Here is an 18,011-nt window from a genome sequence, read left to right on the forward strand (position 1 = left end):
GACTCGAGGAGCTCCGGAGGAGGTTCGAGCTGGTGAAATCTGTCTCCACGGATCGGGCTATTGAGAGGTGTTCTTGCAGGCGGACTATCGCAAGACAGATCGGCCATATCTTGCATTTGACGCGGCGGATTTCGACGAAACTGCTACATGACGTAGTCCACGCGAAATTAGGGGGGGTTTAAGTCATCACTTTGCTGAATTCGAATTTGTTTAAAAAATACAAAATTCTGTTAACTTTGGCGATAGATGGTTTAACAGGTTCGAAAACGAGAAAACGTTGACTGAAACCACCCTTAATTTCACGTGGACTATATCATATTACAATTTTCCAGTATAAACAATGATCGCGCAATGACGCAGAAGATTCAAGTCTCCTACGAGCAAATTCGTATGTTGATCATTAGGAATAAAGGGCTACTCAGCTGAATTCCCATCGCAAAATGCTTCAAGCCCCACCCCAGTCATTTCTAATTGAAACAACGATTGATATTAGACCATCGATGACAATTGTTCCGGCAATATGCATCAGTATGAAATGAAACGGCCCGGCCAGAAGCCTAACAGAGTGGCTCTCGATGGGCTGTGGCCTCGAATACATCGCGGATGATATCTGTGGGACCGAATGCACGTGGTAATGGATTCCCGGAAGGGTTGAAATTAATTATAGAACGCTGTAGCTATTAGGAAGGAAACATGGTCCAGACCGGCTCGGGGAACGCCGGGCGGAAACTTCGTTGTTTTGGGATTGAATCGCGAGCTCACGTGTTTACAGGGAAGCTGCCCTGTTCATTAGCTTATTCGGCCGGGGCAATTAATTGCACGCTGGATGATCGATGACTGGCTGCTCATTACGAGCAAGTTACACCACATTATCGATGGATCGCGATTACTGAAACCAGCCATTACACCACAATATCCTCTTAGCAAACTAACCTGAAATTTTGCAAATAAACTCGAAGCCAGCGAAATGATGACTTAAACCCCCCCTAATATCGCGCCGACTACGTCATATTTCAATTTCGTCGAGATCCGTCGCACGAAGCGCAAGTACTGATCGATTCGTCGCGAAATGGCGTTTAACAAATATTCCAACAGCGCCGCCGGACGGGGCAATGAAAAACTATACCCACGTGACCAGAGGGCCTAAAGAACGTTCGTTTATCGTCGTTACGAGGCCTGCGTCGACGAAGCTTATCATTTATCGTAGCCGAGCACGCACTGCATTCCGAATCCGCTCGTTTTCCGGACGGAGTGAATCATCGCGTGTCACTCGTCGGGGGTCCTCCGCAGGCGGAAACGCCACGGGGGAAGGGTGGGGCACGCGATTTTTGAAACGGCGCTGGAGCACGTAGGCGGCCTTGCGCGAGCACGATTCAGTGGTAGATTGAAAATACAGCAGGGAAAGATGATTGGAGACCAATCGAAGATGATCGATGTGGTTCAAGGAGTTGACGCACCCTGGGCATATAGTTCCCAAGCCATAACAGTAGTTTCGAGGGACTGAAGGAACAGCGAGGAAATATTTAGCAGACCTGGTCGAGTTGTTTATTTAAAAATGGCACTTGTGCCACGAATTTGAAGCTTTCGAAAGAGGTGATCTAGTTATACCTACTGAGTTCGAAATACTTTCAATCAGCTGACTAAAGCCGAAAACTCTAAAGTTAGGCGGTTCGTTATCCTACCCAATTATTGTTCCACTTAAATGCAGCGCTCGGTACTGCAATTAACGTGACATTTGGGTAGAAGACATTTCTGGGGAGCCAAATGTCCCTCATCGACGTTTCCCCTGGTTGTTCGCGGGAAGAAGCCCGCGGGCGCTTCCTCTTGGATGTTTAGTTGCCGGGGCGCTCGTAACTCCTCGATACGGGGGCGTAGGAAGGAGATCCTGGGGCACAGCGCAGCACGAAACAAAGGACATAATGTTGCCACGCGGCACGGGAATTAAACTGCTCGAATTTACTGGACATGGCGGGAGATAGTGGCTTAAGGTTAAAGCTCGCCAGCAAAATCTCTGGTTACACGCAGATGGACGGGATATCGGGTTCCTCAGTCTGATGCCTAATTACGGGGGGCGCTTTAAATGTCCTGCTGGATGATATCTACGGTCCAGCGGAGAACACACTCCGAAAGATAAAGTAGTATCTTCTAAATCGATAAAAACTGTCGCAGAAAATAATATTTAAGAAAAATGGAGTTTAAAATAGGTGAATATACAAGGAGAGTGTCTCTTCTACGCGTGAGCGAAGAAAAACTATAACGTCACCATCAATTTCTTCGAGAAAATGCCAAAAAACCGTCCCGGCACCTTGGTTTGCGGACCAAGGTGCCGGGAATTTCTAAACGTTTCTCAGCAGATCAACTAACGCTCTTCCTCCTCGGTTATTACTAGCTTCCGTGAAGGCTGAAATTTGCGAGTTAAAAAACATTTCGTCCACCTCGTACTATAATCGTGCCGTCGCGCCATGACGGAATCCAAGGCTTCAGATTCCGTGTCAAACGTGCTCCCTTACAAAAGCTATCCGGTCCCACTCCAAGAATAGGTTCCCTTCGGCGGAAGAGGCTGCGTGCCGCCACGAAAAAGGACAAGGTAGGGGGAAGTTTTTAACGAGCCCCTCCGTTATTTGCATACGTCTCATTAGCGATCTTTAATTGCGAGTGGACGAGCACTCGCCCCACGAACGTTCCCCTTCGCTTTTTCTCTCGCCCCGAGAATAAAGATATCCTCCCGTTCGGCCTGGACGGAACAATTAAGGCGTCACTTCTGTTCGAGGAGAAAAAGAGACGGGCTCCAGGGAGGGGGGCGTTCCGTTGTCGACGTGTACCATAATTGTTTGTCTGTTATCGCCGCGATAAGTGGCCCCGTTCTGCCTCTGGCTATCTCGCGCTAATTGAGCGGGATGATGCACCCACGAATCGATTCGCTGGCTGGATATCGTCTTCTGCTTTCGCACGCTTTGGTTGACACCTTCGAGTTCCAAGGAACGAGAAATTTTGAAAATTGGGGAGATACTTTTGGAATTAATAATCCAGGATTATTTTTGGATAACTTAGTGTTTAGGGTTGGATTTATACAAAAATTGACTTTTGGAAAAATCGGCTTTCGAATTTTTATAAAATGAAAACATAATTAATTAAAACTGAAAAAATATTTATGCTTACTTAGGTTAGAATATTGAATACTTAAATATTTATACTTACATAAATATAACAAAATGCAATATGCTCCATACAAAATCAAATAAAAACAACTAAAATAACTAGAATCCGTACAAAATATAAATTATAAATCTTTATTTTATTTAGTATCTTTCTTCAGGAAATATGATTTCAAAGAACATAAAATGTCCACTGAACGATGACTTAATCATGTTTTTGAGAACTTGACTTTACCTTAAAATAGAAAATACGCTCCCACTGGCTACTGAACTTGGTTTTATCTTTTTCAGAACATCAAATAATAAATCTAAATTCTTTGTTCTTATATTGGGTGTCTGAAAATTCGGCCTTCAGTGTCTCCGGATTTCATATTATCTCTTCAGGTCGAGTAAAAATGTTAACGACTTTAAATTAAAGAATTAAAGAATTTTGCATAATAAATCTATTATCTAAAATCGGTTTCTTAAATTTCAATTTCATTATATCAATCTTCAATTATATCAGTGATAAGGTAATATCCCAAGTTCTCCTATCCTAATTATTCAACTTTGCCTCGTTTCTCTGCCCAGTGTCCAAGAAATCGTAAACCGCCAAGTCACTTCTAATTTCGAAAAGAAAATATCACCACTCCCGTTCAAGTATGATGCGCTGTATTTTGATTATTCCTTTTTCCGCCGTTAATTATAAAGAACGACGGGGAGATCCCCGACTGCGAGTCGCGTCGGGGGTGGGGAAACAGAGCAGGGACGTGGGTGGATCGCGAGTGAAGCCGAACCCATCGAAATGTAAATTCGCATCGCGTTGCAAGGTCGTTACTTAAAAGAACCTACGGCGAGGAATTCCGAACCGAGAGAAACGGACGAGGAAGAAATTAGATAGTCCCCGAAGAATCCCATTACAGAGAACGTTTGCCGCTGAATAACATTCCCTCGCGGATGCAGAGTGCATGCGGCTCGCGAAATGTAAAACGTGCTCCATCCACGTTCGATTGCTTTCGATTTCTGCTCGCGATGCAGCCAGCTCCGCGCGTTTTTCCATTTCCCCCGTGAGAACGGCGCAGCTTCCTATGTGGTCAGGCGAGAAATTCGTAGAAAAAAGTCGAAAGATGGCTTTGGAACTCGGTACACCATTAAAGTAAATATATGTAGAGCGATTCAATTACAAATAGGTCACTTTAAATTCTGCGGAGTGGAAGGGAAGGAAGGTGGTAGTGGAAAATTAATTGCATTGATGCGTGATACTTAAGCGTTGCGTACTATTTTTTAACACCAAATTCCAAAAGATGCGCTGTTCAATTTTGGATCCCACTTTTTCAAAAAACACACCTCGGAAGGCTAAGATTTCGTATAGCGACTCTATCCTAACCTAGAATTTAGATCAGATACCTCCCTATGCCGCCACTTTCCCTGTTTCGAATTTTCCCGCGCAATTTCATTAGAGTTTAGCGCGGACGTTCGCAATTAATTCCTTAAGTTAGAACGTCATCGAGCTTCCCGGGATAAAGTGAAGCTAGGGGGCTGGTTTCCAAGGGAGGATCCTGCGGAACGTCTTATCGCTGGCCCGCCGAATAACGTAACAATGGAAAGAGTTAATTTGCTGCCTGTGCTGGGAGAAAGGGAAGCAGGATAAGAGGAGCAGGGTCCAGACGGTCGCTGGAGGTGGTCCTAAGGACGAGAGATCCTGCAGTGGCGTTATCTCGCCCTTGGCCGCTGGTCGAGCGCACGAGGAGATCGTTTAGATAACGATCTAGGGGTCCAGCAGGAAACGGAGAGGAAGAAGAGGCTGCTGGGGGCAAAAAGAGGAGCAGGACCTGCTGCAGGGACATCTGTTCGATACTCCTGGCCGCCCCTTTCGTTGGGCAAAGCCTTTGTTTCGAAAATTAATAAGCTGAAGATCCCTGGACCCTGCATGGTAGCCAATCTTTCCTACCATGCTACTCTGAGACGCAGGTTCTGAAGGAAAAGTGTCACTAGGGGCTGCTGAGCATCTAATCACTCACAGTGCTTGTAATCGATTGATTAATTGAAGCATTTAAACACTGAAGGCTTCCTCTACACTGGTCACAAGACATGTCCTTCTAACGAAGCTATCTAGAATACTAACATTGCTCCAGGAGACAAAACTCACCCCTACGTACACCCCCAATTAAATTATCACTCTCTGACGCGATAAGGGACTATGTCAAGTCACTTCAAAGCCACCACCCCCACACGTTCCCAGCTGAAGCTCCTCAAAGGACCTACGTGAGAAGCAAAGAACGGGTTGCAGCTTTATTAAAGTCAAACAATGCTAGCCACGGCGACGTAAGCCTTAGCAGAGCTGCCCCGGCACGAGCAGCCCCCCTCCTGCGAGTCCTTGCCATCCTGTTTGCTCCTATCCGCTTATAAGGAAGGAAGGGGTTGTCCTCGCGGTAACTAGTCGTAAACATCGACGTCCTGCGGAATTGTTGTCCCAGGCTGTTTCCCCAGGAAGCCACCCCCTCGCCGCTCGAGAACAGCCACCCCCAGCTGACAATTCGCAACCGCAGAGCAGCGCCGACAGTTTTACCGTTATTGCTGTCCCGCGAAACTGGCGAACGCTCCTGCGGATCCTGTCGAGCGAATATGGACGATAGCTGGGGGATTCCAAGGGGGCGACGATTTAGGAGGCTGGATCGATGAGCCTGCTCGAGGGGAATGCACAGGGAAGTGGAATTAAGATGGAGCTGGAAGGGGCGCGACGTGCTTGGACTGAAACAGTGAAGCTTGCAGTGTCAGTGAGGGAAGATTAGAAAATAATTCTGAAGACTGTTAGGCACTGTGCCATTTGGATCTTTCAGAGTTTAGAGAATTGTTATTCTTCGTCGCGAGGATGAAATACAGGAGCAACAGCGTCGATAGAGGGGTTGACATTTTTTATAAAGTGTAAGCAGGTGTTGAATAAATGAAACAAGCGTGAGAGAAATAAATGGAGGAGTAACGGAACGGAGGAAATTTCGCTGAGCACGATCAGCACGTTCCCCGGCCGCTGTCCCTTCTCCGTGAACATCACCATTTATTATTATCAGGCCGGCAGGAGACGTGACGATTCCCCTGAAATATTCATCGACAACGGCCGATAAATCTGTCGTCGCGGCGCAACAGGTTAAACGTAGATGCTTCTACACGCTGACCTATCACACTTTACCCTCTTTCTACGGCAGGAGTGCGAGGATAAATAATTAAAACACCGGCCCAACCGATCAATCGCGGGGAATAATGACCGAGGGCTGCGTCACACGAAATTGCAGGGGCATTTACGGAAGAGGAGACACGAAATCGATGGAACTCAAATATTTTCGACGGGGGGTGTTGTTACTGAGAAATTTATGAACCTTTTTTAATGATGAGAATTCAAGTGACTGTACTTATTTTTACACTGATTCATTATTTTCTGCACTACTGTGCGATGTTCGTTGTAGTGGTTGTTTAACCAAAAGCAGATATCTTAACCCTGCCACGACCTTCAATTTACCTACACATTTAAGGGGGAACAACACTTGGCCGCCGGAAAAGTTAGCCATTTTTAAGATTTTTTTTCAGACATAATTTACAGTTTTCATAGAAAAATTTTATTACCCAGTTTTAGTACACTGTCTTAAGAGACTATAGAAAAAAAAATAAATAGAAAAACGTCCATAAGTTTTAATATATTAATTAATCTTCTAGACCCCCACACGCGAGCTGGACGAAGGTATAACTATGGAACAGCAGGTCCGAAAGCAAATTTCATTTTTTTGTTATAAACTATATGAGTGTAGTTTCCGTTGTACGTACGGATTCTTTGATTGAAAACAAATGTTTTGAAGTACGCTTAAAAAGCTGTCTATCTTGTTCGAGGATTTTTGAAACTTTTCTTGTAAAGCGCACCATTTTTACAAAAATAATTTGTTTAAGAAATCGGCACGTACAACGGAAACTACACTCATATAGTTTATAAAAAAAAAATTAAATTTGATTTCGGACCTGCTGTTCCATAGCTACACTTTCGACCAGCTCGCGTGGGGGGGGGGGGGTCTAAAAGATTAATTAATATATTAAAATTTATAGATGTTTTCCTATTTATATTTTTTGTACAGTCTCTTAAGACAGCGTACTAAAAGTAGGTAATAAAACTTTTCTATGAAAATTGTATATTATTCCTGAAAAAAATTCATAAAAAAGGCTTACTTTTCCGGCCGTCACAGTGGTGTTCCTCCTTAATATACTGCCAAAGAATGAGAAATACTAACATCAGCAACAGCTCTCTTACATTTTCCTCGAAATTAAAAGATTCCTTAAGAGAGGATTGCGCTTTGTTGCCCCGAAAAATAGGTAATTCTTTGTGAATTTTTCGTACTACAACGGTTCGACAAATTAATTTGAAGTTCGACAGGCTGTTTCAGTGTATCTTGAACTATTGTTCTGAATTTTTGTGTGACAATGAAAAAAACATGGCAGATACAGAGAGAGAGAGAGCGTTGAAAAATAATCGCGTGGCCCTGGCGTCGACGAAAAGTACTGTAATATTTATTCGAAACACAGAAAGCAAAAGAGATCTTAAACTATATGAACGCGGCTATCTACAGTCTACCAAATCTCAAATTAATTCGCCCAAGCGTTTTTGTACAAAAAAATCATAAAGTATTACCTATTTTTCGGCCCAACAAGGCGCGATCCTCCTTAATAAAACGAGAAGAAGAGCGGGTCAAAAAGGACCCGAGAGACGTAAGGAGACTACAATTGGGTCGAAATAGACTCGAGGTACGTAATAGGGTTAAACAACCCGTGTCCTTGCTCAAGTCTTGCAAGGATTAAAATACTCCCCAAATTCCACCCCTTCGATCAGATATTAAAACGAAAGAATCCCATCAACTACTGCCTAAACACCAACAACCCCTAATTCGCAATGCACCATAACTACGTCCGGCTAATCTGACGGATCTGACCGGAGGTACGATGATTCCCCAACGCGGAGGCTTCGTCCAGCACAAGTATAGGAACTTCAGAAGCCATTCCTCTCCTTCAACATCCAGCCGGATGGAAGTTCCTTCCCAAGCAAAGTATATCCCTGAATGGAGGCAAGGTTTCCGCTTAAAAAACGATCGTCGTAAATCTACCCCACTTTCTCCCTGCGGGGCTGAGCCCGCCCAGATCCTCGGCCCCGGAAGACAAAGTCAATACGATCAAGGGAAGGAAGTTCGCGGACGAGGAGAAGACGTCCCGAGGAATACCGGTAAACCGTCATCGTCGATGTCTGCTATTGTTCGCGATCTGATCCTGGTTACTTTGCTTCGATCCCGGATCCCCTTGATCCCCGACGCACCCCCGGGAGTGCGAGAAAGAGCGACGAAAGCCCCTTCGACGTTTGCTTCCGCGCCAGGAACTCCGGCCTCGAGCAAGTTCCTCGGGCTGGGACTTGGAGGAACCCAGTGCACGTCGATGATGAAGTTTTGGGATCGATCAGAGGATTCCTGCCGCTGGCTTTCTCGTGCACAGTTCGCTGATGAAATGATGTCGCCTCTTTTTTGCTGACGATGCCGAGAAATTCTGGTGAAATATCTTGCTGAACGTGAATAGCATAAGCAGTTGGGTTGCTTTGGTGCGAGAGGGTGAGGTGTTTGGAGGGTCCAACTAGGGTGGCTTATTGTTAGTTTGATGGATGCTTTAGGAGCGTTTTATGTACCTAATGAATATAGGGAGGTTTGGCGGTTGCTGCTTGGATGTTCGATGCTTCCCTGAAATTTAGATATCCACTGGTAGCGTCACTCCATTTGGGGTTGCAATTGTGAGTGAATTAGGCGTTGGTGTGATTGATTATTCGTGATGTTAGCACCTGAATTCGATTTTAAAACTGAGGAGCTAGGATAGGTTTGAGTTGGATCTAGATTAGAGCCGACAATCCACCTAAGCTATGTCTTAGTTTAGCTTTTGGTGGAAACGGTTTCATAAGGATGTATTGAAGCTAATTTTTTTAAAATGTAGCATGGCGTCGCTTAGCATAGCTTAGCTTCTAGGTGGATTCTCGACTTAGGTTTAGGTAACTACTAGGCACACACGTGCAAATAGACACCATTTATCCAGCGAATCTTTATCGTAAGATAGGTCCAGACGACCACCACACTCGTATAGATTAAGAAAAATTTTGCGTTTTGTATTTCAGATGACTGTGACAGCCAGAATCGTGGTCGCCAGCAGCAAACGTTATTTTGAAATTCATCTTACTACTATCACCGTAACTCCAAACAAAATTATTATTATTGCATAAGAAAAATTCCTCACATTCTTCGAACCTTAATTAACAAACGTGCAAAGATTGAAATTATAATACCCGCTACTTTTTTTTTCAAATTCCCCTTAGTAATAAGCACTAATCAGAATCTACTTTACGATTATCGTTCGACGTAAGCCTGAATTATCGCATGAGATTGAAGAATCCACTGGCAAGGCTCTCTTTCTGAGAAGACCAACGATAGCCTGCTATCGAAGGCAGCTGAAATCGAGATGGGATTGGAAAAACAACGCCGATAACGCACCGTCGTCACGTCCCGCGAGCGTTTAACGTGCCCTGGGACCACCTGCGACGACCTACGACAGGATTTCGAGTTAATTTGTCGCTTGATCGCCGATTCGTGGCACCCGCGGGATTTCACGGGCTTCGAAATTCGCCGAGGTCCGACACGCCATAAGGCTCGACGCGGTTAATGGAACTCCATGCGTGTCCCTGCTCCCCTTCTTCGACGCCACCATGGCGGTGGACTTCGGCAGGGCTCCATCACCTGATCGCGTCCATTTGTCGTTCATCTGCGTTGCTGATAACTGTTAATAGACGTTTCATTCGTGCAAGCTGCAAAGTGTTCAATCAGATCCATGGTACGAGGATTCAAAATAATTTATATGGAGTTTGAAGTTTTAGGAGCTTCTTAAGTAGAAGTTTTTTTTTACTATTTATCTAGGGTTTTTATTTGTGATGTAATCTTCATGCAGTTCATAACCAGGGCCGCATTTACCACAAGATGCATTAGGCACAAGCTGAGGCCATATTTTAAAACCTTAATCCTCGCAAATAACAATATAAAAAAACAGCCTTGTTATAGTTGCAAAATAAAATACTTCTTCTGAAATTTTAAATTCATAATATAAAACCAGAGGCAGCTGAAAAATTTGTGAGGCCTCGTAATGATGTTACTCCTAGGGCCTCCAAAAGAATAAATGCGGTCCTGTTTATCGCTGCGAATTTCTATTTGGGGCTGATTAATTAGAAGTTTATAGAAATATTCGTTATTTGAACTAGGTCTACTTAAGGGATTATACCTAGTCCTGATTTTGTCGTGCAGAAATCACGCGAAAAAAATCAGGCCTTCAACTTTAAATAGCCACCATTTTGCTTTAAATTAATATTTCGGAAGTTCCCTTCGTTGATCAGAGGATACATTAATATACTAACGAAATCTTTCTCGTTTTTTTATTTTAGATAATCTGCTTCCGAATGGCAGTGCTCACCGCAAAAGCAAATCTTTAAAAAGGCTTCTTGGATGTGGGTTGTTACTTTATTATAAACGTAAATATTTTTCTACGAAAAAATTACCAAATGTTCTTCAAATGTTGCTCTTTTAAGTGGAAAAAGTTCTGCGCAAATACACGCTTCCGATTTTTCAAAAAAAATTCACAAACATTCGCCTCTTATCGGCCGCCTGACTAGGTACAACCCCTTAAGAACCACTCTTTTTATGGAATCCACTAGCACCAAATAACAAGTGAAAGTTTCACTCAGGAACTGAACCCGAAGGCCGCATTCAATTTAATTATTAAATACATTAAAACCCCCATCAATAAGTAAATCTAATTAAACGCTTATACAGAGCTACTCCAGAAGACGATACTCCCCCAATACAGCGGAACAAGTTCATCCAGCGAAAACACACGTCACCCCCATTAACCGCCACCCCTTACAGGGATGGAGAGGCAGTAGCCACCGTTCGATCGTTGCAATTGTGCAAGCGGTCGTTTCATCGCCAGTGTGCGATCAAGTAATTCGATATTTTCGTAATCCTAGATTCCCCGAGCCATCTGCCACTAGCCCAGCCACGGGGTCAATTCCACGGGAGGGTGAGTTAATTTTCGCGACCACTTGCGCCGCCGTATTTCTGGGGCAATCGTCGTACGTGAGCAGCCGGGGCGGGGAGAAGATCGATAGAGTTTGTCTCTTTCCTGGAAAACGGAGACTAAGAGCGAGGGAGGGGGGTGGGTCCGTTGGTAGCGCGACTCATCAACCCCCGAATCCTCGTCTTTGCCTCGTCCCAAGAGCAGGAGGTGCAAAATTGCCTGGTGGTTTTGTGCTCCACTGTTCGACTCCACTGCAGCTGGCACTTTGGCCTGACAAGCTTTGAACAGCATTAACTTTGCCGTGGCCTTCACGTTCAGCTGCGCAACTTTCCTATATATTTACCAAAAGCTAGAGGAACCCTCCATGGTAATCACGGGATGGAAGCGTGACTGGATAAAAGAAAGACCCCAGGTTCTAGAGGTTATTGAGTTTCCTTAACTGGTTCGCGCTAATTCCGAAGCTCGCGTACCTCGAGAATCCAGTTCGGGCGCTGTTGGCATTTCAGCGAGATCTGGGATATGAGTTTGAGAGTTATTTAATGCCGCGCCGCTCGCTATCGCGGAAATACCGCCAGGTACGCGGGAACAACGCCGGCATTATGAGCCCCGTTTCGGCAGAGTTGGAACGGGGATTCCCCGGAGAAGAGTAACGCGGCCACGCCACGGTTGCTGACGCGCAGATCGAGAAGCATAAATCAGGATCTAGGCGGGGGCTATCAAGGGCTCGGCGGAATCTTCTTAGACCAATTTGTAGTACAAACGAGCCGAGAGCTCGAATAAAAGGGTCGTTTATGAAACGCGACGAAGCAAAATGTTCCCTCCGGTTTCAGCGGCGACAAAAACAACGGGGTGATAGGAGGCTGGAGGGACGGGGGCGGTGAAAATTGCCTGCGAAATGGGTCGAAGAAGATTATCTTCTCTTTTACCTGGTCCTCTGAAAGGGCGGACAATAAAGGGATGAAAAATTGATGCGATGTTAATCGCTATTAACCTATAATTCCTGTACTTCCACTTCAACCAGCTCCGAACTAACGATCCCCACTCTTTTTAAATAAATACACCCCAAAGAGTCACCCCCTCCTCGATTCCACCGCGAGTTACATTCATCTGCAACGATAATCGATAATAAAATTCTTTGACTCCGTTAATTCCTGATTTTTCGGTTAGGCTAACCGCAGCCGTTAGCTGTGCTCCATCTTCGGCACAGTATTTCAATTTCCCCGTGCGATGCGGGCATCGTGCATGCAAAATTGCCGCCGGAGCGATGTCAATGATTCAGGATATTGTTCGCAGGGAAGAAACCACTGAGCCAAGCACTCCCAAGTGCGTCGTCAGGCAGCAACCTAGCCTGTGGGGCTTTCGCCGGCCGAGATATGGCGGAGCTGGCCGCCCACGTCGTTTTCGGAGCTGCTCGGGCCCGGGTGACAAGGGCAGACAGGATTTAGGATCACCAGGATATCCCCGGGCACGTGTAATCCGAGCCGGCGCATCGAGTCACGCGATGTAATCGCGGCGTTCCCGGGGCACGCGAATTGAATAAGACTTCGCTCTGCGTCTGGTCGCCGAGTCTTGCCCCGAGTTGGCGTGACTGGATATTACCGCGGTGATATATCGCTCCGTCGCGGTAGCGCTCTGCATTTTTACCCCGCTCCGGCTCGCTGCGATTTCGAATGGCCGTCAGAAGCAGGAAACGATTTCGATGGATGCACCTTCTTATCGCGCTGGCTCCTGAGCCCACGTCCTCCATCCACCGGGGCTCCGTGGTAGCTTTATTTTGATTTTCGTAGTATTACAGAGCAGAAAAAACTGAACGATTCTTGTGGTTTAAGTTTTGCTCTATCTTGCAACATTGCAAAGTTGTGTTAAGAAAAGGGATAACTTTAAGGGCTGTTTTTACTGTTGCACAGTGTTCAGTGATTGTAGTGCGAATTTGTAATATTTATTTAGTTGAAATAGACGCGATTACTGTATTCTGAATTAACGGTATTTATTGGATAAATAAAGGACTGACTTAAAACCGAATGCAAACTGGTAAACGCAGTTGTTTTTAATAACTCCTCCTTCCCAACAAATTATTACTTTGTAAAAACTGTGACGTTGCTTAACGATGTATAATTGAAAGCATTTTGGAAGAAAAAATTTCTCCGCGTCTGCTGCAATGCGTTTTAAATTTACGCGAAGTTTCATTAAAATCGGAATTAAAGTCAAGTTGGGAATGCTTCCTTGCTAGGCTGCCTGAGCTTCGCATTGTTCCAGGATTTTGGAAATTGTGGGAGCGAAAATGTTCTCCTGGGAGTCGAGTGCGCGGAGCATGAAGTTTGTTTCATCCAATGAGCACCGCACGGTTTAACGAACGAGTAATGCAGGCGAATAAAGAGTCCTGGTTAATGAAGATGAGTTAGTTAATTTATGGCTCGAGTTAGCTGGTGGGCTTACCGCCACGGTAAATTATGTTCATCGGTATTCACGAAGTTTGACAAGTGTTTGAAGTGGGTACGAAGTATTAATGCGGGGTGGATAGCGTTTGATTGATTAAAATATAGTTTGTTGGATGAAAGTAGAGGATGTTAATAAATAGTTAACGCAGTGGTGCACTGGCGAGGATGTCAGCTTGCTTGATGACAAGTGGGTCCACTTAAATATCAGAGAATATGTTAAAAATGTTAATGAACTTTTAGTAGCTGGAAAATATAATATAAGTTCCAATATTATTACTGTATGCACCACTTATTTAAAATTAAAGAAGAAATCAATAAAAAATTCAATTATACTATTTTGCCACTTACGTATCTTTTGAAATTTTTATTTGTCTCTCATAAAAATTAAATTATAGATTTGTATTTTTGCAGGTGAGCCCCGTTTCTCTTCTGAGAATCAATGTTTAAATAAATTGAAGTAAACAAAAGAAAGGGTAAAAAAGAATGTAAAAAGAATTTTCTTTTAGTTTTCTGCACTTTCAGGGGTTGCCAAACGCGATATTCGTCGAAGGTAGACTCCACAATTCGAACTGTGCTAATCAAGAGCCTTCGTTCCAGCCGGAAGGACTAACAGTGGGAGATCGATCGACCCCATCACGAACACTGCAATCTCCTCGATCTTCTCAACTTTTCCGAGCTGTCGAGGCACGAGATCAAAGAGGTTTCTCGCCCGACAACTCACCCAGTCCCCCTGCGTAATTCCAATCGAGACGCGCGACGTGACGGGTCACGAAATGCAGCTTTTTACGCGGCGAGGGGCGAGCGCGTAAAAGTCGCGCGCGACCACTGTGCCGCACGAGCTTCCGTTGCGCGGGGTGAAAAACACAGTTATGGCGAGGCTGTTCCATGCAAATTTATTAATACTTGCAACCTTGTCGCGTGTTTTCCCTGGGCAAGTGCGTGCGACGTCTCGATCGCTGGTCGAGCCAACTCGTTAAGATGGCGCTGCTTCTCGCTTCCCCTCCGTGACTTTCCAGGAGGAAAACGGCGCAGAAGGTGCGTGAGATCGTGGGAACACGGTTGAACCTGCTCTACATTCCCATTTCGTCTTTCCTTGAGGAGGAAAGCAGACCTTGCAGGACGTCAGGAAGCTTTTTCTTTTGCCGTTTACTTCTTCAGGTGAGACGAGGACTGTAATGGCGGCCTGGGACTGCGCATGCGCGGCTGTTGCGCGATAGATCACCAAGCAACAAGCTTCTGCGTGTTAAGAAGATCTGACTTAGATCTTCGAAACACAAGTTACTTTCGTGAAAATAGAAATTGAAGAGTCCCTTAGTTATTATCCCAAGTACCTTAATTATTAAAGACAAATTTTATCGGAAACTGTACCACGAGCTCGTGGTAACACTATAGTACAGAATTTAATTGTTGGCACTCACAGTGTTTTCTACAAAGGCTCCTAAATTCTGACCTATAAAAACCCCGGCCCTCCACTTCGTTATTCCCTCCACCGTCGATAATCAGGAGACTGAAAACGCCCCTCTACCCTCGAGGAAGAAGCACGGAGCCACCCGAAATCGAAGAATCCAAACCGAGCACAGCGCAACTGCCAGTTCGATTCCCAAAGCAACAATTAACAATGCTGTTGTCGGGCCCCGACGCAATCTCCTCCCCTCCCCCCCTCCCCCTCCCTCCTCCTCTCCCCGCCCCGTCCGCGAAATTTGTGACACGCAGCCGTTCGAAGAATGGCGACGAAGAAAAATGCAATTTCGTGGCGCGTACACAGCGATTCGGGGAATACAGGGACGCGGGCAAACAAACGAGTTAATTAAAAGCCGGCAGACCTACGAGGAAAGAGAATGAAGGCTGGACAACACAATGCGCCAGACCGACCCTCTGCTACGGGGAGAGGGGGTGGCGGGGGAGGGGGTGGGGAGGGGAGGGGCGGAGGGGAAGTGCCCGCGTGCCACGCTGGAAGCCCTCGTCTAGGGGCATGCATATGCATAGGCATCTCCGCGGAAGATGCAATTTTTCGCCGGCTGGAATGCATATTCGTCGATCACAAGCGCAGCAATTTCGGACAAGCGGGCGCGATCACTGGTCCCTGGGGAATTTTAGGGGACCGAAACCCCCCGCTGTGGATTCAGCCGCGCTCCGTGACGGATGCTTCCGATTCCGGGGTGTATCGGGGCTGATGGACCCGCTGAATGCGGGACTCTTTTATGGAAACTATTTATGGTTTATGGGAACTGTTTACAGCAGCAGGTTGGACTGTTTTGGTAAATAGATGATTGAAAGACTGCTGGTGTTTGATGTGGAATTCTGTTTATAGATAGTCTCCAGTAATGTCTTTTGAAGTTAGTTTTACAGGTCTTCTCATTTATGGGACACGTGTACCGTGCCGGTCAAAAGAGAGCCTTGTATTTCAACGAATTGAAGGAAGGATTATATGTTAAAATTCTTGTCTCATAAATTGGGTTACTAGAGTAGGCCAGTGAGACTAATACTTCAAGTTTATTTTCACCAACAAATGGTGTATTAGGGTGGCCCTTATTTATAAATGTTGAAATTTTTTTGTATTTCTTCACTCTCATCCCCTAGAACGGTGCTATTTGATAAAAAAAATAGTCCCTGAAAAAGTTTATTACAATCGGACAAGGCATTAAAGTTTAGAATTCATCAATAGTTTGGATTTAAAGAATTTCTCAAAAATGGTAAGCCCTATCGAAATTTTGTTCAAATAATAGTAAAAGAGCATTCAATTTTCTACAATTACTGTATACACAATTTTCTCGTGCTTCCAACCGTTTTTTAGATAATAGCGTTTGAATATAGAGAAGTCGGCACTTCACGCGCCCCACCTGTACGGCGTGACGATTGTCTATACGCGCGTAGTGCCGACTTCTCTATATTCAAACGCAATTATCTAAAAAATGGTTGGAGGCACGAAAAAATTATATATACAGTAATTGTAGAAAATTGAACGCTCTTTTAATATTATTTGAACAAAATTTCGATAGGACTGACCATTTTTGAGAAATTCTTCAAATTCAAACCATTGATGAATTTTAAACTCGAAGGCCTGGTCGACACCCTTTTCGTTGCGCAATTGCAATAATAATCTTTCTCAGGGACTATTTTTTTATGAAATCGAACCATATTAGGGGGTGAGAGCAGAAGAAATCGCAGGTTGAAAATAAGGGCCACCCTAATGGTGTATGGTGTGGCAGTTTGCGTTATAGCCTCAATTATAGAAATATACTTCAGAGATTCAGAGCGAATGTGTTTCTCAAGATGCGAGTATGCAAGGATGATCACGCCAAATTTTTTTTACACTAAATAATGATTTTAGGCTGCAAAGTAATCTTGAAGATTGCGTGGATGGTCGGCGGAGGTTGTTGCAATCGGGAACAAATTAAATTGCGACGGCCATTCGGTCGCGATTTACGTCGCGAGCGCGCAACTCGTTAAGGACCCATGAAAATTGTATGGAGAATAAATTGCGTGGCCCGCCGCGCGGAATTGCCTGGCGCTCGCAGCTCGGATTCATAGGGGTTAATGAAACTTTCAGCTAATGCGCGCGACGAACGATAAATTAGCCGGCGAGGAAGGGAGAGCGGAAACCGTAACGCGACTTCACGCGACGAACAAATTTTTCCAATTTATGGCGCTGCACGGCTGCGAGCACATTTTTGCTCTTCGCGCAGCGGCCGAGTCCTTTTTTAGATATCGACTTCAGGGCTGAACTCGATATACAAGAAACAAGATCTTTGTACGTATAATCTTAAATTTTAAATATACTTTCTAGGTATATATTTTATTATTATTTTGTTATAAAATCCCTACTTTTTTGCATATATTATTCTGCACTATTTTCTTTACCTTTCGTAAGTTTATCCTCAAAGTTATCGGTCGATAGTGTTTGAGGTTAAGAATTTTTAGTTTTCAAACTTTGATGCATTGTATTTTTTAAACAAATTCCAACTCAGCAAAACGATGACTTAAACCCCCCCTAATATCGCGTGGACTACGTTGTAGCTAAGTTTCATCAAAATCCCTGGTATAGAATGCGAGATATAGTGCATTTGATGTGGAATGTTGTCTTTAAAAGATTGAAGGTATTGCTGACATTTAAAAGTTCCTGCTCTCTGAAAGGTGTCTCCTCCAACATTTCCCTGGAAGCCACGTCGATTGCGAAGTGACAGGCGATCAATAAACGCAGTCGGCCGCGAAACCAATAGAACTGCCGCTTGGAAATCGTGGGTGCACTCTCAGACGTTTCTCTTCAGCTTCGATCGCCTCTGTTTTCGAGTGCAACGAATTTCGCCGCCCCTCT

The 18,011-nt window shown here is 44.7% G+C and overlaps 2 protein-coding genes across 5 annotated transcripts in view; one reads left to right on the top strand and one right to left on the bottom strand.

Annotated features, from left to right (window-relative positions):
- The window catches only part of LOC143375828 (uncharacterized), a 193,134-nt gene that overhangs the window by 126,931 nt on the left and 48,192 nt on the right, over positions 1-18,011 (top strand). The gene's annotated exons all lie outside the window — the stretch shown is intronic.
- Positions 1-18,011, bottom strand: part of Ror (tyrosine-protein kinase transmembrane receptor Ror) — a 244,867-nt gene that overhangs the window by 124,832 nt on the left and 102,024 nt on the right. The gene's annotated exons all lie outside the window — the stretch shown is intronic.

The sequence above is a fragment of the Andrena cerasifolii genome, chromosome 13 (assembly GCF_050908995.1).
Source record: "Andrena cerasifolii isolate SP2316 chromosome 13, iyAndCera1_principal, whole genome shotgun sequence".
In the NCBI taxonomy this organism is placed as follows: Eukaryota; Metazoa; Arthropoda; class Insecta; order Hymenoptera; family Andrenidae; genus Andrena; species Andrena cerasifolii.